The 26875-nt window shown below is 39.2% G+C and overlaps 1 long non-coding RNA gene across 6 annotated transcripts in view; it reads left to right on the top strand.

Annotated features, from left to right (window-relative positions):
- LOC140641460 (uncharacterized) overlaps positions 1 to 26875 on the top strand; it is a 178953-nt gene that overhangs the window by 78168 nt on the left and 73910 nt on the right. The window contains exon 4 of one of the 6 annotated variants that reach the window (XR_012037977.1): positions 12778 to 12881. The exons of the other annotated variants lie outside the window; for them this stretch is intronic. This is a non-coding gene — a long non-coding RNA (uncharacterized lncRNA). The remainder of the gene's footprint in view (positions 1 to 12777; positions 12882 to 26875) is intronic. 6 annotated transcript variants of the gene reach the window in all.

Below are 26875 nucleotides of genomic sequence, written 5' to 3'. Positions count from 1 at the left end.
GCAAGAGGTGATGCAGAAAACAAGGAGAAATTGTCAGGTCCAATTATATTAAGACTCTATTTGGCCTCTCCTCTCTATTTGATAGAGAGGAGACAAAATAAATGAAGGTTTGAGTAATAGAATTGACAATATTGATTTATTGGTCAGATATTAGACTTTGTACTTTGTAAGTGGGTAGATGACATAGCCATGATGGAGAGTAGATTAGGTTTGCATTGTTTCAGAAAGTTTGATGTGGCCAGAAGAACAGAGCATTAATTTCACTGAAATAATAATAATAATAATAATGATAACATAGTCAGCAAACATCCTTATCAGATCCTGGAGTCTTACTATGTCTTTGACGTTTATCTTTCATTAACTTAGGTTGGCCCCCATTAAAATCTGTCTAAATGATGGATAGATGATAAATACATCCAAGAGGTGTTCCTTTAAAAAATAAAATAAAATAAAATAAAATAAAATAAAATAAAATAAAATAAAATAAAATAAAATAAAATATACAAAGCTCTAGATAATCCAATTAAAACAGAAAACAAAATGATCATGCATACATTTACTTCTTGTTTAATTAAAGAGAAAGAAAAATGATATGGACATTAATTTATGCAAAAGAAACTGCGCTAGAGTACCCATTATGTTATAAAATTGAAGTAATCTAACTGTTCAGTGACATGTTATTGTATTATATATTTTATTTTATTTAATCAAATCCTGTCCTGCCATTAAGAAAAATATTGTAGAGAAATACTTAGAAACATGAAAAATGTTCACAGTATGTCATTAAGTGGAAAGTGAGCACAGAGAAAATGAAGAGTATAATTTTATACTTGTAAAAAGCATAAATACATGTATAAAATATATGGAAAATAGATATCAAATATTATAAATCTATGTTTTCTGAGTAGAAATTGGAGATTAAAAAAATTTTTTGGTGCCTAGCCATATGTTCTAATTTTAGACCATAAAGACATATGTTGAAAAAGTTTAAAAATGGGATACCTGCATTGGATATGTCGTCTGTTTTCTCCCTGTCTCACTCTTCTTTCCCGTGGAATCTGCTCAAGCAAACTTGTGACTAAGTGAGTGGGCACCATGGCATCCCTGGGCAGGTGACAGCTGATGGGGCCAGAGGCACACACCTGCCCCAGGCAGGGCTCATTAGATATGCTCGCTCCCCTGAGAATTTCAAATTAAGATTCAGAATCACCAGTGAACTGAGAACAACAATCATATAAACAGACAAAGCCAGGGAGCTGAGGGCTGTCATTTGAATGTGGCCATTCAGGAGTCATTGCACTGAGCAAGCAGGAGAGTTGGTTTGCAGAGAGATAATCAATAACAACAGCAATGTGTGCCATTTCCTGTGTGTTCATGAGGTGACAGGCATTCTCTGCCTGTCTTTTTTTGTCTACCTTTACGGTAGAGCTTTCCTTTCCTCTTCTATGAGATTCTATTCCATCCTTTTCCTCTTCTATGAAAGAGATGAGATGGGCAGCAGTGGAGGTGGCTGAGTGGTCTCAGACAGAGAAGAGGAGTGGATTCCTTACACCTCAGAGCATCACAGGTCCTAGTTCTAGTCACTTGTGAGGCCCAGTTTTATTTCCTGCTGTTTGTTTCCAAGACATTACTCACTCCTTGAGCTAAACCTTTCGTCCGTCCATCACAAGCTTGAGTGGAAAAGTTTCTTGCAACCTACCAACTGCTGGCTAAGAGGGAATATGTATTGGGTGATTATATACGAAGTGTCTTTGACATCTTTGACATCAGACAATTCACATTGTCTTTGAATGCAGTTCAACAGTGGGAATAAAATATACTGGTATTTTCATTATGTACAACTTTGCACAATGAGTGGCATCTATTCCCCCGACTCATAAATACCTTTAGAAGTTTAAAAAGTATACCAAGTTAGGAGAAGGTGCCCATTGAAAAACCACTCCTTGAGAGACTGAGTGATCTCTCAGCACTCTTTCTCCTTCCCACAAAATGCATATTTACAAAAATGCTTATAAACAATTTCAGGGAATTTCACATATTTTAGTGTGACTACCAATTTCTGGATTAAAGGCTGTTATTTTAAAAAATCTGTATTTTCTTTAATTTACATATGGGTACAGCTTTGAATGAATTGCATCCTACCAGGGTGTTGAATGTTTTAATAAACCTACCTCCTAGAAGAGATTTGTCAGTCTCTGGATGCAAGACCATTGGAGGAGACCAAATGAGCATTCCTGGGAAAGAAATAGAGCCTCAAAAATAACTTTCAGTGGCAACAAAAATATTTTTGTAAGGTGTGAAAACTGGATAAGAAACTCCCTTTTCTGAGATCCAACACTTAACTCTTTTCTTCCTAGATTTAAGGATAGATTAGGTTGTGAAGAGATTTTTCTTTATAAAATGAAAAATTTGGGGCACTTGGGTGGCTCAGTCAGTTAAGCATCTGACTCTTGGTTTCAGCTCAAATCATGATCTCAGGGTCATGGGATTGAGCCCCTAGTCAGGCTCTGTGTTCAGCAGGGATTCTGCTTGAGATTCTCTCTCTGCCTCTCCCCTTAGCCTCTCCCCCTGCTTGCATTCTCTCTCAGATAAATAAATAAATAAATATGTTTAAAAATGAAATAATTAATTTGTGTTTCAGAATGGTGAAATTATTGAAAAACTATTGAAATTACTGAAAAACCATAAAGATGTGCCTTGGAGCTAGAGGATGTGCTTCCCCCCTTATTTTGGTGTAATAATGGCTTTTAAAACAGCTAGTGGCACCTGGGTGGCTTAGTCCATTAAACAACTGACTCTTGGTTTCTGCTGGGGTCATGACAATCAGGGTCATGGGATTGAGCCCTGAGTTGGGCTCCGTGCTCATTACAGAATTTGCTTGGTATTCTTTCCCTCTTTCTCTCCTTCCCCTCTGCCCCATCCCTTGCTCATGCTCTCTCTCTCTCGCTCTCTCTCTCAAATAAATAAATAATAAGTAAAATAAAATCTTAAAAAAAAAAAGATGGGTATTCTTACCTAGAAGATTCAAAGAAAATTCACTGGTCAAATATCTGGATGAAAAGAGAAATATTCAGTTTATCATCTGGATGTTTTGTCTAAATGAGGGAATATCTGTGGATGTTTCCAAATATTTGGAAAAAAATATTTGGGAACATCCAGATGTTTGACTCTATGCAGCTCAAACATCCAGCTGTTAGACCAAATTTCCCCCCTCTCCAATAGGAGGTTGCGGCATCAAGTGGACCCAGCCATAGTTTCAGTAATTCCAAATTGTTAACTAGTGTCATTGAAAATTATTTTTGGGCGGGTATGTGTGGGAGGAAACATGGCACACCAAAGTGTGAGGGTTATAGATGATCATAAACATTAAGAGCAGGAAAAAAGAAGGAGGGGATTACATTGCTGACCAATCAGGTTAAGTCATTACTAACACAAATTGTCGGCAGTAATGTTCTCTCATGGAGGCTGTAATAATTAGAAATAATAAACGTAAGCTGGTGGCCCTCACTGATTAAAAAGGAAGCCAGTAGAACTTGCAGTGTTTACAGAACTTGAAAGACTTGGAAAGAGACATCCTCTGCTTTGAAATGAGTTGAAAATTCTAAACTTCATGGAAAGGGGTGAGGAGAGTTCAGTTTCCTCCTCTTATTTTATTGGGCTCAATCTAATGTGACCCTGAAGTGTCTCCAATTACAACGTTCTTAAACTTGTGGGAATCAGCCTAATAAAAATACTGTAAAGAAATACAGCTCATCCCACAGCTGTGGGCCGGCTGTGGAGATTACCATGGTGCAGAAGTTAGGGTTGGCCTCCAGAAAGCAGATTCCATTTTCTACATGGCAGTAACATGAACTTGAATGGAGGCGTCAAATGAGAAGACAATGTTTTGATTCTGATTAAGATTCTAAAATCTGATTTTTAGCCAACTTGTTGTTGGCAAAGAACAGCAATGCCATAAATAAAATAGCCACAGATGGGTCTGGATATCTGTTATGAACAACCATCAAGAAAATGCTTTTATTTTAATTGATTGATACTGAGCAAAAGTAGCATTCAGCCAAAACCTTATTGCTAGTCCTGTTGTAATTATTTTTTTAACCAGTTCACCACTGCATTCCAGGCCACGGGCAGGATCCCCTATAGGTGTGCAGGGTGCAATGTCCATACCTGATATATATTTGACTTTGTATACCATGCCCGAAATTGTTCAAGAAATTAATCTCTTTTTTACTTGCAAAAGCATAGCTTGTTGGAAAGTCACCTAGATGTGGTCTGAGTTTCTTTTTGAAAGTTCACAATCTTCAGAGAACCTGGGGGTTGGTTGAAGTCATGAATACTGTGGTCTGTCAGGATGGGAATGGCTCTTTGAAAGCCAGTGCTGACTTCCAAGGAATTATCCAGACAATGGAGGAAGAGGCAGAAGATGTTAAACATCTAAAGAAGCATTTTGTATTTTTTATGGCTTTCTGAAGAACTGCACTCTGGCTTCATTTGAGAAAGAATCTCAAAAACTCTTCATACTAGAGCAAAAGTTACATGTAGCTTGTAATACAATTAAAAGACATATGTGCAAACGCACATACCAGTACCAAGTGATAAAACCCAGCATTGTTTGGTTTTGATAGAAACAGAAAACATGGCTTTGGTTGTGAAAATGCTTTCATGGGGTGTGGAGGAGGAAATATAATTACTATATTAATTGTATGGAACCAAGTGAGGCACTAGCCATGATTTCTTCCTCTGATAAGAATGCTACTTTACACCATGACACGCCAACTAACTGGAAAAATACTCCCACAATGTTATGTTTAGAAGTGTTCTAGGAGAATTGGAAATGATCAGTGTTGATCAGAGACACCATGGGCAGCGCTGGGAGTGTGTATTAGAGTGTGTAAGAGCAAACCAGAGACAGATGGCTTGAATCAGCATCTGGGCTTTATCTCTTCTGGTTGGCTGATTTCATTCAAGGCTCTTTCTGCCTCAGTTTCCTCTTATGCAAAATAAGGATGATAATCATAGTCCTAGTGCCCAGGTTTGTAGCCAGGATCAAATAAGGAGTATATTTGTAAAGCTCTTAGGCGAATGCCTCTGACGCATGTAATCTTTGCAACCAAAGTACATGAACCGAAGTGTCTTGAATCAAAGGTTCCTGAAGCTCCGATATGGGAATGAGAACTGAAGAAGCCATCTGATAAGATGCCGTGATCAGAAATAAAATGAGACATGTTTTGACACTTAATGACATCCTAAAAGATTGGGCGGCAGCAAGATGTACACATGTGTCTGCAGTCAATGTGGGGAGGAGGTGGGGGGTTTGGGCAAGGGACATCAATCTCGAAGCTTTCAATTAGGATCCTGTGGGCGGGGAAGAAGACGAGTTCGCAGGGAAGGAACTGGCTGATATTATTATTATTTTTTTGATGCAGCATTCCAGAAAACATAATCAATGGCACCCGTCCAGTTCCCATTTAGTAACCAAAGAACTAGCTGCAGCTGTTTTTTATGCCTGGTGGTGCCAGTTTGATAGTGTATAATCATATTTGCATAAAGATAAAAAGGAAGGTGTTATAGAACACAGTTAAGCCTATGGTTTCACCATGAATTAAAGGTAATTTCAGACTAATTAGGTATAATTTGTTAAGGAATTCTTCCCAGCAATGATGACTCTGATTTTGTAATTACAGGACAATGCTTACTGTGGCTTTCAAGGCAGGAGAAAGCACACCCGAGGGGGTCGTGTCCCACACTAGGCAGATCTAATGGTGCCACAAAAGACAGGTGTTTTGTCAGATTTCAGCCACACACTTTCACACCTGCAACGCATTAAGTACAGCAGCAATGTTAATGAAGACCAGGTGCCTGTTCTCCAACTTAAATGAGGAACTGGCATGAGGTTTGCTGTTTGCTACCTGACGTCTTCCTCTGTGTCTCTGAACACTGGTCCTCTGGTTGATGGGGAAAATGAGCTGGGTGAGGAGGAGGCTTTGTGGGGCTCTGCTCTCCTTTTTTTTTTTTTTTTTTTTTTGAGCGGAAGGACGGGGGTTAGGGCAACATTGACCTCTGCGTTATGGTAGTTTCGTCTATGCACACTAAGCCCCCTCCCCCATTAGTTCTCTCCCTACAACAAGGCGGGGGCTGGGGAGGGGATTCTTCTAGCCCAAAGTATTTCTAGGCTTTCTCTGCTGCCACCCCTTTTGTGCAGAGCTCAGCCTCCAGGTCCTGAAAAGAGCTGAGCTGCACAATCTACAAAATGGATTTCTGGAAAGTGCTGTGTTATCAGCTGCTACCAGGGAAAGTTTGATTGTAGCTACTTGAGTCTTTTCAAACTTGAAGTTTTGCCATTCCATCCGGAAATGAGTAATGGAGGCCTTGAGCAAGCTTTTTCATTTTAATAAAACACAAGGTTTTCATTGTGTGTGGCTACATCGTCGTAATACTCTCTGTTATGAAATACAAAATCTTTTTCTCCCTCCCTTTAAAAAAATCCCAGCCTCAGCAGTGGAGCTTTTCCTCCTCTTTTTCCTCCTTTCCTTTGTTTCACTACATCAGGCTGCAGCTGTCCACTCCTTGCAATTCCTAGCAGTTATGTGAAAAGTTAATATTGTCTCAAAAAAACCCAAAAAACCCACCAAAACAAAACCCTGAACCACACATCAGAATTGAAAGAGGGTGAAAGAATGGGCAGGTCTAGGTTCTCAGCAGCAGGAGTATAATCATCAGACTCATTACCAGTGACTTCTGGCACACGAGAGTCCCCTAAACAAAAAAACCTCTTTACCCAGGGAGATGGAAGGATGGACAAATATCAAAATGTTTGATGCTGTATTTAAACTCCCGGCCCTTAATTAAGTTAGAAAAGAATGGAATCATAGACTTCTAGAATAGCAGATGTAAATCTTGGAGGAGGAAGGACCTCTCAAGATAGAGTTCTTTAACTCTTTGGTTCCTGAAGTGAATGCATTGACACCCCGAGCCAAACTTTCAGAAACCAACTATGGAAGTGACTTACCAGTGATGCAGATCCAAATCCTTCATTCCATGTGATTTAGCAGTGTTTTTCAAGGAACATTCACACGAGTTTAAGAGAGTTTTTCAAGAGACACCCCAGAGAGTATCAATATGGCTGAGTGGGGAGATTTTCTTTTTAATTGAGGTATGGTTGACTTACAACATTATATTAGTTTCAGGTATACAACATATGATTTGACAATTCTGTATATTACACATTGCTCACCACAGTAAGCAGAGTTGCCATCTGTCACCATACAAAGTTATTACAGTATTATTGACTATATTCCCTATGCTCTACTTTTCATCACCATGACTTATTTGTAGTTTGTATCTCTTAATCCCCTTCGCCTACTCTGTCCACCTTCCAACCCCTCCCCTCTGGTAACCTCCAATTTGTTCTCTGTATTCAAACCTGTGTTTGCTTGTTCATTTGGGTAGGTCTTTCCAGAAAGGCAGCACTCTTGTTTTCCTTCTACACATTTCCCCAACCACTGAAAGTGATCTTATTTTCCAATTTATTTGTAAGATTTGTTTGAGGTTCACAGCAAAATTGAGGGGAAGGAAACAGAGATTTCCCATGAATTCTCTGCCCCCACACAGAACCTTGTCCCATGATCCACGATCCCATCAGAGTGGTACATTTGTTGCATTTGATGAACTGCATTGATATGTCACAATCACTTAAAGTCCATAGTTTACATAATGGTTCACTCTTGATGTACATTCTACGGGTTTAGACAAATATATGATGACCTGTATTAACCATTATAGTACCCAGAGCACTTTCTCGGTCTTAAAATCCTGTCCTCTGCCTATGCATCCCTACCTCCCCGAGCCCCTGAACCACTGATTTTTACTCCTCCATAGTTTTACTTTTTCCACAATGTCATACAGTTGGAATCCTACATTATGTTGTCTTTCAGATTAGCTTCTTTCACCTAGTTCTATGAATTTAAGGCTCTTCCTTGTCTTTTCATGAGTTGGTAGCTCATTTCTTTCTGGCACTGAATAACATTCCACTGTCTGCATATACCACAGTTTAACCACTCATCTAATGAAGGACATCTTGGTTGCTTCCAAGTTTTGTCAATTATACCTAAAACTGCTATAAATATCAGTGTGCAGGTTTTCATGAGGACATGAGTTCTCAATCCCTTTGGGTAAATACCAAGGAACACAATTTGTTGGATTGTATGGCTTAGTTTTGCAATAAACTTCCAAGCTGTCTCTTGAGGGTTGTTTTTCCTCGTTTCCTTTGTTTCACCAGGAAGCTGCAGTTGTCTATTCCCTGCAATTTCTAGCAGTTACTTGAAAAGTTAATATTGCCTTTAAAAAATAAAACAAAACATTGAACTCCAAGAATAGAATGATGATTGCCATAGACAAGGAGGGGATGGGAGTGAAATGGGTGAAGATGGTTTAAAAAAAAAGTGGCTGTACCATTTCATGTTCTCACTAGCAATGAATGAGAGTTGCTGTTGTTCCATATTCTCACCAGCATTTGGTGTTGGCAGTTTACTTCCTTTTCTTGTCTTATAGCATTAGCTAGGACTTCGAGTACAACATTTAAAAGGAGTGTTGGGAGGACATTATTGCCTTGTTCTTTTCAATTTATTTTATTGATTTGGTGTCCATCAAAGATTTAATGTGAAGAATGGTTGTGTATGCCAAAGAATAGTTTGAAAACCCTATCTTAATGGCAGAAAACCCTTGGGCCTCTACTCAGCACTCAAGTATTTAAGCAAATCCAAATGCTTCTTGTGGAAATGTTAGCTGTGTGTGCACAGAAGCCCACTTCTGTGCAAAGGTGCTGAAGTCTTCCCATACTGCACAAAATCCAGTCCTGTTTTGGTGTTTCTGGAAAGTCTAGTGACTAATGCAAATGAATCTATTCAATTAATGTTCCTGAGAGTTTGGATCGTGGGTACTCACCAGAGAGCTCAATTTCAAATTCACTACTCCCCAGTCTTCTCAAAAGTCTCAGATTGTTATTTGAGAGATTGTCTCAGACCTCACTACTCAATGTGTGGTCTGTGGGCCAGTAGCAGTGGCTGAACTTGGGAGCTGGTTAGAAATGCTGAGTCATAGGCTCCAACTCTAGCTTCTTCAATCTGAATCTGTGTTTTTAACAAGCTCATCTGTTGAGTCAATCTGTCAATCATTTTCCTATAAAATTTTGACCAGGACAGCCCCAGTGGCCTAGTGGTTTAGCGCCGCCTTCGGCCCAGGGTGTGATTCTAGGGATCTGGGATTGGGTTCCACGTCAGGATCCCTGCATGGAGCCTGCTTCTCCCTCTGCCTGTGTCTCTGTCTGTCCGTCTCTCTCTCTCTGTCTCCCATGAATAAATAAATAAAATCTTAAAAAAATTTTTTTTTTGAGCAGCATTGGACTAAGAGATGATGTTACCATGTATTAGTCTGGACCAGAAATTTTTAGTTTGGGCTCTTTTTATATACAAATCTGCCTCATGTTTATATACTCTGCAATTGAAGGCAAAATGGAATCCATGTGAGGGAATGTGTGCTCATGTTTTTGACCATAGGTCTACTTTTTGGTAAAGAGGCCTCATAGATTTTTAGCTTTTAAAAATATTGCAGATTTGCTTGATAAATATCTTTTGACAAACAGACTAATCAATTTAACAAATATGTATGGAATGCCAACTTTGTGGTACTGTGAAATTGTGATTAAGAAAGGTTTTAAGTCGATCTATTTGGGTTCCAATTCCAGGTCTACCACTCAAAGCTACAGACCTTTGATCAATTTCTTATCCTCCTGTGCTTAGATATTTTTCAAATATAAAACAGGGATCATAGTGACTTCACCCATAGGACTTTATGAGGATTACCATAGTTAATACATATAAGTTCTTAAAACTGTTCCTAGCACATAGTAAACACTCAATAAACAGTGACTATTGCTATGTACCTGACACTTTTCTAGGCTCTGGGGGAAATGGTAATAAGACAAACACCATCCCAGCCCTAATAGGTCATTTATCTTATCAGAAGAAAATAGACATTCAATTATAAGTTTATAATTACTTATTTTAAATTGGGATACATGCTATGGAAAAGAGAAGTACAAGGTGCCTTTAGAAGGATCTGACACCAGGGCTGGGAGGTCAGGAAGGCTTCCTTGCAGAAGTCACTTGAGGTGAAAGGGAACAGGGAAATGGAGAGAGATCCAGGTCCAGTAGGGTGTCTTGTGCAGGTCCAGCATCTGGAACCAGCCCCATGGGTGTTGGGCAGAGGGGGATGACGGAGATGATGAGGTAGTTGGAGGCTGGATCCTGCAATGCCTTGTGAAGGGTTTTGGTCTCTATTCAAAGAACAATGATGTGCCTGAAAAGGATTTTAATCAAGTGTGTGAGGACTGGGTTTTAAGTTTTACTTTATGACTCCAACAGGCATGTGGGAAATGGGTTGAAAGGGAAATAAGAATGAATGCTGAGAGACCAATGAGGAAGCATTCACAGTAGGACATAAAAGAATTGATTGCACATTTTTGGAACATGTTGGAAAAAAAAGAATAAAGAGAAATGGATGAACTGGAGAAATACTTAGGTGAAGTTAAGAGAGCTTGGTGGTTAATGGATTCCTGATTGAATTGTATTGTGCTTTTTTGTTCCCCTTCAAGATAAAAAAGAAATTCAAAAGTGACTTTAATTCTAGATTTTTCCCTTCAGTCTATGGACACAGACCCATCTATTCACACAGGCTTTTCTTTGCCTTAAATATGGCCCCACAGCTACTCTCACAGGTCCACATATAATTCATATTGTATGTACTTTCCCCTTGTAAGACTATTCCTGTTTATTTTAGAAAGAAATTCATTTATGCGTTTAAGACTAAGGTTCTATTCTCTTTTGACAGTTTTTAAAAGCTTTTGAAGTTCTTTGAGGTATCTGGGGTGTGGCCGGATACATTGTTGTTTTCCTTAGAAGGAATACAATGTGCAATATATTTTGATGGCTGTGATATACAAACTTCCTTGTCCCTCCTTCCCCCATCCCCCTCCATTAAACACTAAGCAGGTAGTGACAAAAATAACTAAACCATGTGTATAAAAACTTTGCTCTTGTTTTCCTTTGGGGATGCAAGCAGCGAAGAAGCCTAGGTATCCAGAATTCCTGGTTTCATGTTTTATACACAATTTTTGGTCTGTTTAATTTTAACCCAGGCCTTCCTCTTCTTTATCTCATTCTGGAGGGGATGGCATGATAACAATTATTATTCCCCACCCCTTCCAGGAAAAAAACTATAGTAACAGAGGGACTCAAATTTATCAAGTAGGTTGTAATACTAGGTAACAAAAGGGTAATTATAAATGATTGTTAGAATGGCTATCATTTATTGACCACCTACTAGATAGATACCTACAACCATTTTCTGAGTAGTAGTATTCCAGTTGCCTAAGAAACCAAGGCAATATATTGTTCCTGTTGGTCTGATAGTAATGCGGAACCCACTCCCTGCCTTTACAGGATTCTCTGGCCCTGTTGCACCTCATTCCCCAAGACCCCATGTTTCTTGTGTTCTGACTCCATCCTGAAATGCGGATGATGAAGAGTCTCCCACTCTTTCTTCTCTCAACCACTTTCTTCTCTGCCTTTTGTCTCATTTCATTGGACCCTTCTCCTTCAGGTGACAGCCAAGAAATAGAGAAAGGGATGAGGTGATGGGTGTGACTGGCTCTTTCTGGGAATACAGTGAAGGCACCCCACGGTATGCCTCAAACAGGCTGCCATCTTGGGAAGCGCAGGAGGGCAACAATGCTCTTCAGACCCCACTGGCTGAAGCCCCCTGGGTGGCACCAACTGGTCAGTGCAGGGTTGCCCGTGGCTCAACAATCTGTTGTTTGTGGCGGTGGCAGTGGTGGTGGTTTTGTTTTCCTTAAGTGAATGAGGTGTGGGCCTTAGGCTCCTGGCCCTCTCCCAGACCGGGTTTGCACACCCCTCGAGTCTGAGCTGAATTCTGTCATCTCTCCGGTAACACTTAATTGTTTTTAATTATCCCTCCACTGAAGCTGAACCATCCCTCACCCAGGTCACAGCACAGAACATGGCTCATAAGTTTTACGAGCCACCTTGTGTATATCATCCATGTGTGCAGCCACCTTTCTTGACAGTGAGCAATCCGTCAGGCAGATACCCCTGCCCCTGACAGGGTCTGGATGCTCAGAGCAGAGACAGGCTGTTGCTGGTATCCGTATGTTGACTCCCATTGTAGCAGGAAGCCAGGCTCCGGGCTGGAGACTTGAATTTCAAATCTGAAGATTGCACATTAATTGAACCTTGGAATAGGCCTTCTATTTCTACCTATGAAGGTCCTCAGGCTTGACAAAACCCAAGGGGTTGTTTGGGATTCCTTAAGGCTTGCTATTTCTCTGCTAAGCCGGAGTTCCCATCCTGAAGTTCTAGTGGGATCTCAGGCACCCAGCCTGAGTCCTCATTTGGACTCTGTGAATACTTGCAGAAGAAATGAAAGGCCCAATATTTATGAGTCAGTTGCATAGCAAAAGTTACTACTTGTAAGTAGACTTAACAGAAACCTACATAATCCAAAAACATATTTCCTAATGACTCTGCTCAGTGTCTAAGATATGTTCATTCATTCACCTCTTCATGTATTCACTCATTCATTCCTCAGTCTTCAGGGTAAAGCTTAGAGAAGAGGGGTAGAGGGTTAACTGTCCTAGGGACTAAATGTTCAATTCTGAGAATTTTCACTTTTCTGCTTTTCTCCCCTGGATTGACCGTGAAGGTATCCAAGAATAGGCAGCTGTTATCTGGGAAGGACACTAGGTGAAGAAATCTGATGGTGATATCTCCCCTCAAATAAATTGGTGTAATTAGCTATCGGCTCAGGTAAGCCCAGGTGGGAAGAGTGCTTCCTAAAGAGGAGTATAGTATCTTAGATGTGAACCAGGATCACCTGGGGGGGAGGGAGGGTTGGTGGTCCCTGAATGAATACTTTTTTATTTTTATTCTCCACAATTTCATATTATCTTCTATTGCTTGCAAATGATACTGGTTTCCATTTAGTCGTCATGAAAAGCTTGATTAAAAATGCATGTATTTAAGTTAAAACTAGTCAGCTAAAGGAAAACATTCAGAAAATAATGGCATCGGTGATAACTGGAAATGTTGGAAGTCATGAAAGATGGTATGTAAATGATCAAATATTAGGAAACATTGGAATGGATGATGGGGAGCTTTGAGTAAGGGCTGGGATGAAGAAAGCCCTGGGGAGCTGTAAGTGGTAGAGCAGCCCATGGGGGATGTGGGGTAGGAAGGAAGAACACCAGAAAGGTATCCCTACCCACCAACACAGGCCAAGGTCCATCATAGGAGACTGTGGTATGCAAGCATGTTCCCCTGTTATGGGATAGCATTGGTATCTGAGGGGAGTGAAGCCTGGTGTGCTGAGAGAAATCCCCACTATTCTAGACACCCAGTTTCCCAAAGAATATGTCTGCCCCAGTCCTGACAGGGTAGGGCCCTAGGATTTCTAGCTGGCGCTTTTCCTAACTTCTCCATTCCACCCTCAGGTCCCCTTTTTCATTTCCACCAAAGGTGGCAATCTGTCAAAGCCTTGAGTACTTCAGATAATATGATTGTGATACCAAAATTGCTCTTTGCTTCCACACAGATTTGCTCTTGGCCCATTGGCATGGCTCGAGGCTGGGTGAGTCGCGGCTGGGCCTGAGGTTGGTGTGAGCTGGCCATTGCCCAGCAAGTGACATCCTCAATTCCTCCTCCTCTCCCCCCCACCTCAAACCAGTCTCTGAGGGTTTCTCTGAGGAAGTGATCTCTCCAATATTTTTACTGTATGTGTTATTTTCCTGTTTTATATTGGGAAAGAAAACTTTTTTGATGCTCAAAAGACCCACTCAGGGAAACTTTAAAAAATGCACGTATTGTTTTGAGCAGATTGACAAGCAGATGAAGTAAATGCGGTTCCATTCCTTGCAGGCAGTGCATGGTCACAGCTGCAGCCACTGGGGCTGTGCCTGAACTTCACCTGCTGCTGGTGAAGAGCTGACCCAGCTCCCTTGCAGGCCCACAGGCTAGTCAGGCTGTAGAGTGGGTATCACTAGCTGCTGCCACCCCTGGCACTAGCCCCAGATGGTCTTACCCACATTCATTGTTATGTTGCAGGTGGAAGACCCGTTTGCCCATCTTGAACCAGGGTACTCTTAACCAATATTCTCTGCCTCCCTCTGGCTGCTGGCTGGGTGAGACAGAGGGATTTGAGCCAATCTAAACCTGGTTTGGAGAAAGCCCACAAACAGGATTAGAGAGGGTGTCCACAAACTCAGATGCTCTGGCAATACTGCCAGACTCTTTTGGCCCCTCTGGGTTCTTGTCTCCATGTTCCATGTGTGCCAAATTGCCAGGACCTAGCTGGGGTGGAGAGGGGGTGGTGTTAGCACCCACCTGTTGACCAGAGAAAAAGACCTGTGTGCTCACTTGTGGAACATCTGTAATTCTGACAGTTGATAGAATTGAAGCAGAGCTCAAATAGGCCTGTCCCAGAAGGCTACGGGCAAGGCCACCAACCACTGTATTCAGGTACTGTACAGTTCTGCTCCTGGACCTGAACTCTACTATATTATAACTATATTTAAAGGAAGCTAGGTGGTATGGAATGATTTACTGATGTTTCAATCAGATGACCTTCCATGTTCTGTGAATCTTGAGAGAGATACCTCTCTCCCCAGTACCTCTGCTGCCTGCCCTGCTGTTGGGGGATGCCCATAGTCTGCACAGGACAAGCCAAACATATGAACTCAGTGCTGATGATGTGGTGAAGGAGCTGCCAGGCTGGCCTCACTGTATCTCTCCAGGGCCACATCTGAACCGTGGTTGTAAAGCTGTAGCACCCTTTTTGATAAATAGAATTATTTGAAGAAAAAAAAGTTTTTGTTTCAGATGGCAATAGAGAAAGATCCTGAATTTACCTCCTCCCATGGATACACTGAGTCTATAGGTACATATAGAACAACTTCTCTTAAAACCTAAAAGCTAAGTGATCACTTCATATCCAGAAAATGAGAAGAAAACCACATCAAAGTAGGGAGGAGAGGCTAGGACACAATCGCCTCATAAATCCCACCCCCAGATCCCTGGGTGGCTCAGCGGTTTAGCATCTGCCTTTGGCCCAGGGTGTGATCCTGGAGTCCCAGGATTGAGTCCCACGTCAGGCTCCCTTCATGGAGCCTGCTTCTCCCTCTGCCTGTGTCTCTGCCCCCCCCCCCCCTCTCTCTCTCTTTCTAGGTCTCTCATGAATAAATAAAATAAAAATCTAAAAAAATAAAAATAAATAAATAAATAAATAAATAAATAAATAGATAAATAAATAAATAAAAAATCCCACCCCCAGCACAGAGGGAACTTCAAACCTGAAGCTTCTCCCTGAGTAATGAAGTATTCAAACCTCACATTGGTCACTTTAATTTTTAGGACATAAACCTGAGTGATGAGCCGTATAGTATTTAACTTTGTCCCAAGACACTCAAGATGGTAATGATTTGAGAAACATGGCTTTAGTGTTTAGTGACTCAGGTGCTGACTCACCTGTCCTAGGGCCCAACTCGGAGGTAGCCAATCATGCCCAGACTTAAAGTGAGAAGCTCACCTGCTTATATTAAAGCATCAGCCTAACGGGCATACAAGTAATTTAGCAGACACAAACAGGAGCCTGCTGAAATATTCTTTGGGGACAGTGACTGGTGGGTACCATATTTGCACTCTCCCTTTGCTGGTTGCAAAGCACTAGTCATCTCCGGAACCTTTACATATGTCTAATGCCCAATTTTTGTGGTTGCTTCCATGAAAAGGAAACTTGCCTTCCTGGGCACTTGGGATTATAATCAGTCTCATCTATAAAGGAGCTCGTATCTCTGTCTGAAACCTTGATTTTTTTTTTTTTTTTTTTTTTTTGTGACTGCTTCCAGGGGATACCTATACACAGCCTGGCTTTGGAATGAATCCCACAGGACTATAACCAAGAGAGAAAGACTTCTTAAATAGCTACCAGGCCCAGGATATAGCAAGAGGCAACAGATCCAGGTTTTCTATGAAGGAGGCCTATCAGCTAACCATCATGATAGTGGACTGAGGGGCAGACTTCTAATTAAACTTGCTTCTAGAAGCTGACTGTAATGTTTTCCAGGGACTTTGGAGGCTGGGCACTATCTTTGTGCTCATCCTCTACCATGTTCCAGAGTATCAGTGTCTCCTGAAGGGGAGCTTTATATGCATTTGGGGCCCAGTTTTGTAGCTGATACCCAGGTGACAGTTGATAGAATTGAAGCAGAGCTCAAATAGGCCTGTCCTAGAAGGCTACGGCGCTAGTGGCCTAAGGGGCTTACATTTCTGGGTCCCACAGGACTGTAGTAATTGGTGAGATAGTTCTTTGCAGCCTACCACCCTTAGGGAACTGCACAGATAGCAGACTGAGGCACACCCCCAGTGTTTCTGCAAATGAGGCTACTTTGCTTGTCCTGCAGTTTTGGAATGAGGGGCTGGCTTTAGGTTTAGCACAAATTTAGTGGCTGCTCTCAAGGAATGTGGGTGTCATCTTGGTATACTTTTCTCTACTTTGCTCCAGCTGGCTAATAGTTCACATAAAGGAGCTTACATACTTGTCTGGAGCCATGATTTTTGTGACTGTCACCAAGAAGGTGTCTCCAGATCTCTGCTCTGGTGGCCAGTGGGGATTATGCTTGTAACCCCAATATAGATTCTCATGTTTTTAAAAAGAGTCATCTCAGAATCCTGATGGACATACTACCCTTGGGGAGACTGACGGGCCAGTTTGAAATAAAATGTTATAAGTTGTAACCACGAAGCAACCTATAGTTAAACACAAAAGTTAAAGAAATATAAGCATGCTACTGAAGAAAGTCATCAAATCACTAAGGAAGAAAGCAAGAGAAGGAATAGTGAGGAACTACAAAAGGAGTAGAAAACAAAATGGCAATAAATATATATCTATCAATTACTTTAAATGAAAATGGAATACATTCTCTAGTCAAAGGCAAAGTGGCTGAATGGATTAAAAAACAGCCATTTATATGTTGGCTATGAGAAACACACTTTATATATAAAAGCACACAGACCAAAAGTGAAGGGATAGAAAAATATTTCGTGCAAATGGAACTAAGAGAAAGCTGAAGTAGCTCTATTTATATCAGACAATAGACTGTAAAACAGATTGTGATATGAGACCAACTCATTACATAATGGTAAAGGGGTCAGTCCAACAAGAGGATTGAACATTTGAGAATATTCAAATATTTATAACCCATGCACTCAACATAGAGGCACCTAAATATATAAAGCTAATATTAACAGATGTAAAGGGAGAAATGGATGGCAATATTACAATTTTAGGGGACTTTATGTATCCTAAGATTTTATTTATTTATTTATTTATTTATTTATTTATTTATTTATTCATTCACTCATTCATTCATTCATTCATTCATTCGAAACACAGAGAGGCAGAGACATAGGTAGAGGGAGAAGCAGACTCCCTGTAGGGATCCTGATGTGGGACTCAATCCCAGGAGCCTGGGATCATGACCTGAGCCAAAGGCAGACACTCAACCACTGAGCCACCCAGGTGCCCCTTTTAGGGACTTTAATACCCCAATTACATCAATGGATAAATCATTCAGGCAGCAAATCAATAAGGAAAACATTGGCCTTCATGGACGTGTAAGACCAGAGGGACCTAACAGATATTTACAGAAAATTCCATTCAAAAGCAACAGAATACACATTCTTAAGTGTACATGGAACATTTTCCAAGAGAGATCATGTTAGGCCAAAGAACAATTCTTAATAAATGTAAAAGAATTGAAATTCTATCAGCAGCTTTTCCAACCACAGTGGTATGACACTAGAAAATTACACAAAGAAGACTGGAAAATTCACAAATATGTGGGGATTAAACAACATTGTACTGAATACCCAATGAGTCAAAGGAGAAAGAAAAATACCTTGAAAGAAATGTAAATGCAACATACGAAAATTTACGGAATGCAGCATAAGAAATTCTAAGGGGGAAGCTTATAGTGATGAATGGCCACCTCAACCTAACTTTATATCTCAAGTTCCAAGGAACTAGAAAAGAGAGCAAACAAAGCCTGACATTAGTAGAAAGAAGGAAATAACAAAGATTACAGCAGAAGTAAATGGAATAGACTGAAAAGGTAAGGAAACTAAGACCTGTTTTTTCTTTTTGAAAAGATAAAATAGATAAAACTATCTAGTTTCACTAAAAGGGGGATTCAAGGGATCCCTGGGTGGCGCAGTGGTTTGGCGCCTGCCTTTGGCCCAGGGCGCGATCCTGGATATCCGGGATCGAATCCCACGTCGGGCTCCCGGTGCATGGAGCCTGCTTCTCCCTCTGCCTCTCTCTCTCTCTCTCTCTCTCTGTGACTATCATAAATAAATAAAAAAAATTTTTAAAAAAAGGGGGATTCAAATAAATCTGAAAGAGGAAATATTGCAACTGATATCACAGAAATATAAGGACCATAGAGAGATGATTATGAACAATTACATGCAACAAATTGGACAAGCTAGAAGAAATGGATAAATTCTTAGATGCACACAATCTACCAGGACAATCATGATGAAATAGAAAATCTAAACAGACTGATTACTAGAAAGGAGATTGAATCAGTAGCCAAAAACCTCCTAACAAACAAAAGTCCAGGAATAGATAGCTTCACTGGTGAATTCTACCAAATATTCAAAGATGAATTAATATTAATCCTCAAATTCTTCCAAAAAATGAAAGAGGGGAAACTATTCAAATACAGTTAATGAGGCCAGGATTACTCATACTCTGATACCAAAACCAAACAAGATGTGATCAAAACAAAAAACCAGGTCACTCTCCCTGATGAACAAAAATGTCAGAAATCCTCAACAAAATATCAGTAAACTGAATTTAAAAATACATTAAAAAGATCATTCACCAAAATCAAGTAGTATTCATTCTGGTGATGCAAGGATCAACATCTGCAAACCCGTCAACATGATATACCACATCACCAATAAAAAGGATTAAAAAACCATTTAATTTCAATAGATGCAGAAAAAGCATTTGACAAAATTTGACAATTTGTGATAAAAACTCAACAAAACAGGTGTAGAGGGACTGTGCCTCAACAAGATCAAGGCCATATATGACTACCCCATAGCTAACATATTGAACAGTGAAAAGCTGAAAGTTTTTCCTCTAAGATAAGGAGAAAGACGACAGTGTCCACTCTTGCCACCTTTATTCAACATAGTACTGGAAGTCAGAGCAATTAGTCAATAAAAAGTCATCTAAATCGTAAGGAAGTAAGACTCTCAATATTTTCAGATGACCTATACAGAAAACCCTAAAGACCCCATCAGAAAATTGTTGGAACTAATAAAATTCAGTAAAATCGTAGGATACAAAATCACCACACAAAAATCTGTTGGTTTTTTTTTTTTTTAATTTTTATTTATTTATGATAGTCACACACACACAGAGAGAGAGAGAGAGAGAGAGGCAGAGACGTAGGCAGAGGGAGAAGCAGGCTCCATGCACTGGGAGCCCGACGTGGGATTCGATCCCGGGTCTCCAGGATCGCGCCCTGGGCCAAAGGCAGGCGCTAAACCGCTGCGCCACCCAGGGATCCCTCTGTTGGTTTTGTTATACCAATAACAAACTAACTTAAATTAGGAAAACAACCTTGATGGGGTTGGGGGGTGGGATAAGATACCAGAGTAGGAGGACTCTAGGCTTCCCTTATTCCATGAATACAACTTGATAGCTGTCAAATCATCCTAAATACCCCAGGAATTGACCTGAAGCCTGACAGAACAAATTCCACAGCTGAAAGTTGTGCACACCAGAGATACTCTCTGAAGCACCAGGCCCTGAACACTATATGGCCTCTTCTTCATAAGTCCCAACACAATGATCCCTCTGCCAGAACACCAGCACAAACTCCTATCCACCCATGTCTCCATTTCAGAGTTTGGTTGAGCCAAGGTTCCAGCAGAGGTGGTGACTCCTCTCATTTCACAAGCAGACCAGGGAACCCTAGTTAAAACTTGCCACATTTAGGCCAGGGGCCAAACATGGCCTAGAGCAGGCAAGGAGAGCCTCTGTAGGTGACTGGTCTGGAGAATAGAGCAGCCATAACACAACAGCAGAGTGTATGCAGTGCACACCAGAGACACTCTCTGAAGCACCAGGCCCCAGACACTACAGACCTTTTCTTCATAAAGCCATTACTTTTAGGAGCAGGAGACCATAGGCTTTTCTAACATAGAGAAGAAGGTAGAGACTTAGACAAAATGAGAAGACAGGAATTTATCCTAAATTAAAGAACAAGATAAAGCCATAATCAGAGATCTAGAAGCAGATATAAGTAACATGCCTGATGGAGAATTTAAAGCAATGATTATAAGGATACTCACTGGACTTGAGAAAAGAATGGAAGATGTCATTGAGACTCTTACCACAGAGTTAAGTTAAAAAAGAACCAGAGGTGAATAGTGCAAAAGATGAGATTAGAAACACATTTGATGCAATGAGCAGCAGGCTGCAAAAGAAGCAAAGGAATGAATTAATGGCCTAGAAGACTAATGGAAAGCAATGAAGCTAAACAAAAGAGAGAAGAACTATGCAAAACAAGAATAGACTTAGGGAACTCAGTGACATTTGATTATACGAGTCCCAGAAAAAGAAGAAGAGAGAAAATGGGGCAGAAAACTTTAGAGAAATAATAGCTGAAAATTTCTCTAATCTAGGAGAGGACACGGATGCTGATCCTGGAGTCACAGAGAATCCTTAGCAAAAGCAGATCCATAGGAAGGCCTATTTTAATTAAACTGGAAAAATGTAATAATAAGGAAAAAAATCTTAAAAACACCAAGACAAAAGAAGACAGTTACTTTTAAGGGAAAACCCAGAAGGTTATCAGCAGATACCTCAGCAGAAACTTACCAAGTCAGAAAGGCCTGGCATGATGTGTTCAAGTGCTGAGTGGGAAAAATCTGCCAAGAATACTCTATCCAGGAAAGGCTTACATTCAAAATAGAAGAAGAAATAGTTTCACAAACAAAACAAAAATTAAAGGAGTTCATGACCATTAAACCAGCCCTGTAAGCAATATTAAAGGGACACTGTGAGTGGAAAAGAAAGAGCAAAAGTGACATTATGAAGGCAGGAAACACAAAGCAGTACAAATGAATATTTCTATAAAAAGCCAGCCAAGGAACTAACAAAATAAATGTAAAATATGACCACATATATCTAAAACATGGGGAGGAGAGGAGTAAAGAATGGGTTCAAACTTAAATGCATGAACTTAGGGTTGCCTTGGTGGCTCAGTGGTTGGGCATCTACATGATCCTGGAGTCCTGGGATTGAGTCCTACATCAGGCTTCCTGCATGGAGCCTGCTTCTCTCTCTGCCTATGTCTCTGCCTCTCTGTCTCTGTCTCTGTGTCTCTCATGATTAAATGAATGCAAATCTTTAAAAAACAACCATGAACTTAATATAGACTCTATATGTAGAAGATATTAAAACCTAATGGTAACTACAACTCAAAATCTAAAAAATATGCAAAGAATAAAGAGAAAGAAGTGCAAATGCATCACTAAAGAAAACCAGCAAATCATGAAAGAGTGACGAATAAAGGGTCAGAGAAAATCTACAAAAACAACCACAAAACAGATAATAAAATGGTAATGAGTACATATCTATCAATAATTACTTTGAATGTAAATGAACTAAGCACTCCAATCAAAAGACATAGGTTGTCAGAATGACTAAAACAAAACAAAACATAACTAAACTAAAACAAAACCCATCTATATGTTGCCTATAAGAGACTCATTCTAAATATAAAAGCACCTACATATTGAAAGTGAGGGGATAGAGAAACATCTACCATGCAAGTGGATGCCAAATGAAAGCTGGAGTAGCAATTCTTGTATTGCAACAAACTGGACTTTAAAAAAGACTGTAAAATGAGACAAAGAAGGGCACTATATAATAATAAAGGGGCAAATCCAACAAGAAGTTATAATAATTGTCGATATTTATGCAACCAACATGGGAGCACCCAAAGGCATGAGACAATAACAAACATTAAGGAACTAATTAATAAATAATACAATAAGGGTAGGGGACTTTAACATCCCACTCATATCACTGAACAGATTATCTAAACAGAAAATCAACATGGAATCTGGTTTTGAATGACACACTGGAACAGATGGATTTGGCAGATTTGTCAGAACATTCTATCCTAAAACAGTAGAATACACATTCTTTTCAAGTGCACATGGAACATCTTCAGAAGAGATCACATATTAGACCACAAAACAGGCCTCAACAAATTCAAGAAGAGAGAAGTCATGCCATGCATCTTTTGTATCTTTTTAAAATTTTTTCATTTTTATTTTATTTTATTTATTTTAATTTTTTATTTAAATTCAATTTGCCAACATATAGTATAATACCCAGTGCTCATTCCATCAAGTTCTCTCCTTAGTGCCCATCACACATTTACCCCATCCCCCCACCCACCTCTCCTCTGCAACCCTTTGTTTGTTCCCCAGAGTTAGGAGTCTCTCATGGTTTGTTTTCCTCTCTAATTTTTCCCTACTCAGTTTCCCTCCTTTTCCTTATAATCCCTTTTACTATTTCTTATATTCCACATATGAGAAAAACCATATGATGATTGTCCTTTTCCAATTGATTTATTTCACTCAGCATAATATCTTCCAGTTCCTTCTATGTTGAATTCAGCAAATGGTGAGTATTCATCCTTTCTGATGGCTGAGTAATATTCCGTCATATATATATATATATATATATATATGACGGAATATTTTATATATATATATGATGGAATATTTTATATATATATGATGGAATATTATATATATATGTATATATATATGGTTTATTTTATATATATACACCACATCTTCTTTATCCATTCATCTGTCAAATGACATCATGGCTCCTCCACAGTTTGGCTATTATGAACATTGCTGCTGTGAACATTGGGGTGCATATGTCCCCGTGTTTCACCACATCAGTATCTTTGAGGTAAATACCCAGTGGTGCAATTGCCATGCATCTTTTCTGACCACAATGCTATGAAATTAGAAGTCAACCACACACACACTATCTTGAAAAGTCACAAATACATGGAGGTTAAATAACATGAGACTAAACAATGGATGGGCCAACCAGGAAATTTAAAAAAAAAAGAAATAAAAAATATCTGAAAAAAATGAAAATGAAAACACAGTGGTCCAAAAGCTTTGGGATGTAGCAGAGTGGTTCTAAGAGGGAACTATATAGCATTACAGGCCTACCTCAAGGAGCAAGAAAAATCTCCAACAACCTAATCTTACACCTAATGGAGCTAGAAGATGAACAACAAACAAAACCTAAAAGCGGCAGAAGGAAGGAAATAATAAAGATCAGAGCATTAAAAAATGTGATAGAAACTGAAAATAAATAAATAAATAAATGAAACCAGGAGTGGATTCTTTGAAAAAATTAATAAAATTGATTAACCTCTAGCCAGACTTTCAAAGAAAAAAAAAAAAAAAAAAAAAAAAAAAAAACGAGAGAAAGGACCCAAATAAATAAAATCAGAAATGAGAGAGGAGTAACAACCAAAGCCACAGAAATACAAATAATTACAAGAATATTATGGGCAACTATATGCCAAAAATTAGACAACCTAGCAGAAATGATAACTTCCTAGAAACATATAAATTACCAAAACTGAAATAGGAAGAAATAGAAAATTTGAACAGATTTATAATCAGCAAAGAAATGGGATCAGTAATTGAAAAACTCCCATCAAACAAAAGTCTGGCACCAGATAGCATCACATATGAATTCTACCAAACATTTAAAGAAGAGTTAATACTTACTCTTCTCAAACTATTACAAAAAAATAGGAAAGAAAGGAAAACATCCAAATATCTTCTATGAGGCCTATATACTCTGATATCAAAACCAGACACCACAAAAAAAGAGAATTGCAGGCCAACATCTCTGATAAACAGAGATGCAAAAATCCTCAACAAAATATTAGCAAACTGAATTCAACAATACATTAAAAAATAATTTGCCATGATCAAGTGGGATTCATTCCTGGGTTGTAAGGGTGGTTTAAGATTCACAAGTCAGCACAATACATCACATTAAGAGCATATGATAATTTCAATAGATGCAAAAAAAGCACTTGATAAAGTACAACATCTATTCATGATAAAAACCCTCAACAAAGTAGGCTTGGAGGGAAAATATCTCCGTATAATATAGGCCATATATGAAAAACCTACACCTAATATCATACTCTGTGAAGAAAAACTGATCACTTGTCAGGAACAAGACATTTCCACTCCCACCAAATTTACTCAACATAGTACTAGCCACAGTAATCAGACAACAAAAAGAAATAGAAGGCATCCAAATTAGCAAGGAAGAAAGTCAGACTTTCACTCTTTGCAGATGACGTGATACTCAATGTAGAAAATCTGAAAGACCAAAAACCACTGGAACTGATAAAGTAATCCAATAAAGTTGCAGGATACAAAGTCAATATACAAAAATCTATTGCATTTCTATATATCTATAATGAAGCAGCAGAAAATTAAGAAATCAATCCCATTCACAATGGCACCAAAAGTGATAAGATACCTAGGAGTAAACCTAACCAAGATGGTGAAAGATCTGTACTCTGAAAACTATAAAACACTGGTAAAAGAAGTTGAAGATAATAGAAAGAAGTGGAAAGACATTCCATGCTCACAGATAGAAAGAACAAATACTGTTAAAATGTCTATACTACCTATAGAAATCTACACATTTAATGCATTCTCTTTCAAAATATCACCAGTATTTTTCACAGAACTAGAACAAACAATCCTAAAATTTGTATGGAACCCCAAAAGACTGTGAATAGCCAAAGCAGTCTTGAAAGAAAAGCAAAGCTGTAGGCATCACAATTCCAGACTTCAAGTTATATTTCAAAGCTGTAGTAATCAGAACAGTATGGTACTGGCACAAAATGGACACATAGACAAGAATAGAAAACCCAAAAATAAACCCACAATTATATGGTCAGTTAATTTTTGACAAAGCAGAAAGAATATCCAATGGGAAAAAGACGATGTCTTCAACAAATGGTATTGGGAAAATTGGACAGCAACATGCAAAATAATGAATTGGATCATTCTTTTTCACCCTGGCTGTAGCAACTTTTTTTCTAAGGAGATCTCATGAGGCAAGAGAAACAAAAGCAAAACAGGGATGTTTGGATGGTTCAGTTGGTTAAGTGTCTGATTCTTAGTTTCAGCTCAGATTGTGATCTCATAGGTCATGAGAGTGAGCCCTGCATCGTCTCCACGTTTAGCAGAAAGTCTGCTTGAAGATTCTCTCCTTCTGCCCCTCTCCTGACTTATGCACATGCTCTCTCTCAAATCTTTAAAACAAACACAAAAACTACTGGGACTGCATCAAAATAAAAAGCTTTTGCACAGTGAAGGAAACAATAAATTAAACTAAACAGCAACATGTGAGATGGGAGAAAATATTTGCAAGTAACATGTCTGATAAAGGGTTGATACCCAAAATATATGAAAAACTTATGAAATTATACACCCAAAAAACAAGTAATCCAATTATAAAATGGGCAGAAGACATAAATAGACATTTCTCCAAAGAAGACATAACAATGGCCAACAGACACGTGAAAAGATGTTCAACATCACTTATCAGGGAAATACAAATCAAAACCACAATGAGGTATCAACTCACACCTATCAAAATAGCCAAAATCAACTACACAAGAAACAGCAGGTGTTGGCAATGCTTTGGAAAAAAAGGAATCTTCTGGCACTGTTGGTGGAATTGCAAACTAGTGTAGCTACTCTGGAAAACGGTATGAAGTTTCCTCAGAAAGTTAAAAATAGAACTACCCTATGATGCAGCAATCACACTACTAGGTATTTACTCAAAGAATGTAAAAATACTAATTCAGAGGGATACATGCATCCCGATGATTAGAGCAGCATTATTTACAATAGCCAAATTGTGGAAACAGCCCAAGTGTTCAACAATTGGTGAATGGATAAATAAGATACGATGTATCTATTCAATGAAATATTATTCAGCCTTAAAAAGAATGAAATCTTGCCATTTGATGAAGCTAGAAGTATGCTAAACGAATTAAGTCAAAGAAAGACAAATACCATATGATCTCAGTCATGTTGAATTTAAGAAACAAAACAAATGAGTAAAGGTGGAAGAGAGAGAGAGAGAGAGGGAGGGAGTGGTAAACCAAGAAACAGACTCTAACTCTCTGTACAGAACAAACTGATGGTTACCAGAAGGGAGTTGGGTGGGGGGATGGGTTAAATAGGTCGGAGGGATTAAGAAGTTTCACTTGTGATGAGCATGGGATGCTATATAGAAGTGTTCAATCACTATATTGTACACACGAAACTAATACACTGTAAAGTAACTGGAATTTAAATAAACCCTTTTTTTAAAGATTTTTATTTATTTATTCATGAGAGACAGAGAGAGAGAGAGAGGCAGAGACATAGACAAGGGAGAAGCAGGCCCTCCGTAGAGAGCCTGATGTGGGACTTGATCCCTGGACAGGGGATCATGCCCTGAACTGAAGGTAGATGCTCAACCACTGTGCCACCCCAGCGTCCCTAAATAAAAACTTAAAAAAAAAAACCTACCATATATGTCTCTGAAAAAAATCTCATCATTGCATCAAAAAGAGTAAACTACCTAAGAATAAATT

This window comes from Canis lupus, chromosome 10, assembly GCF_048164855.1.
Source record: "Canis lupus baileyi chromosome 10, mCanLup2.hap1, whole genome shotgun sequence".
Classification (NCBI taxonomy): Eukaryota; Metazoa; Chordata; class Mammalia; order Carnivora; family Canidae; genus Canis; species Canis lupus.
This window is presented reverse-complemented; position numbering and strand designations above follow the sequence as displayed.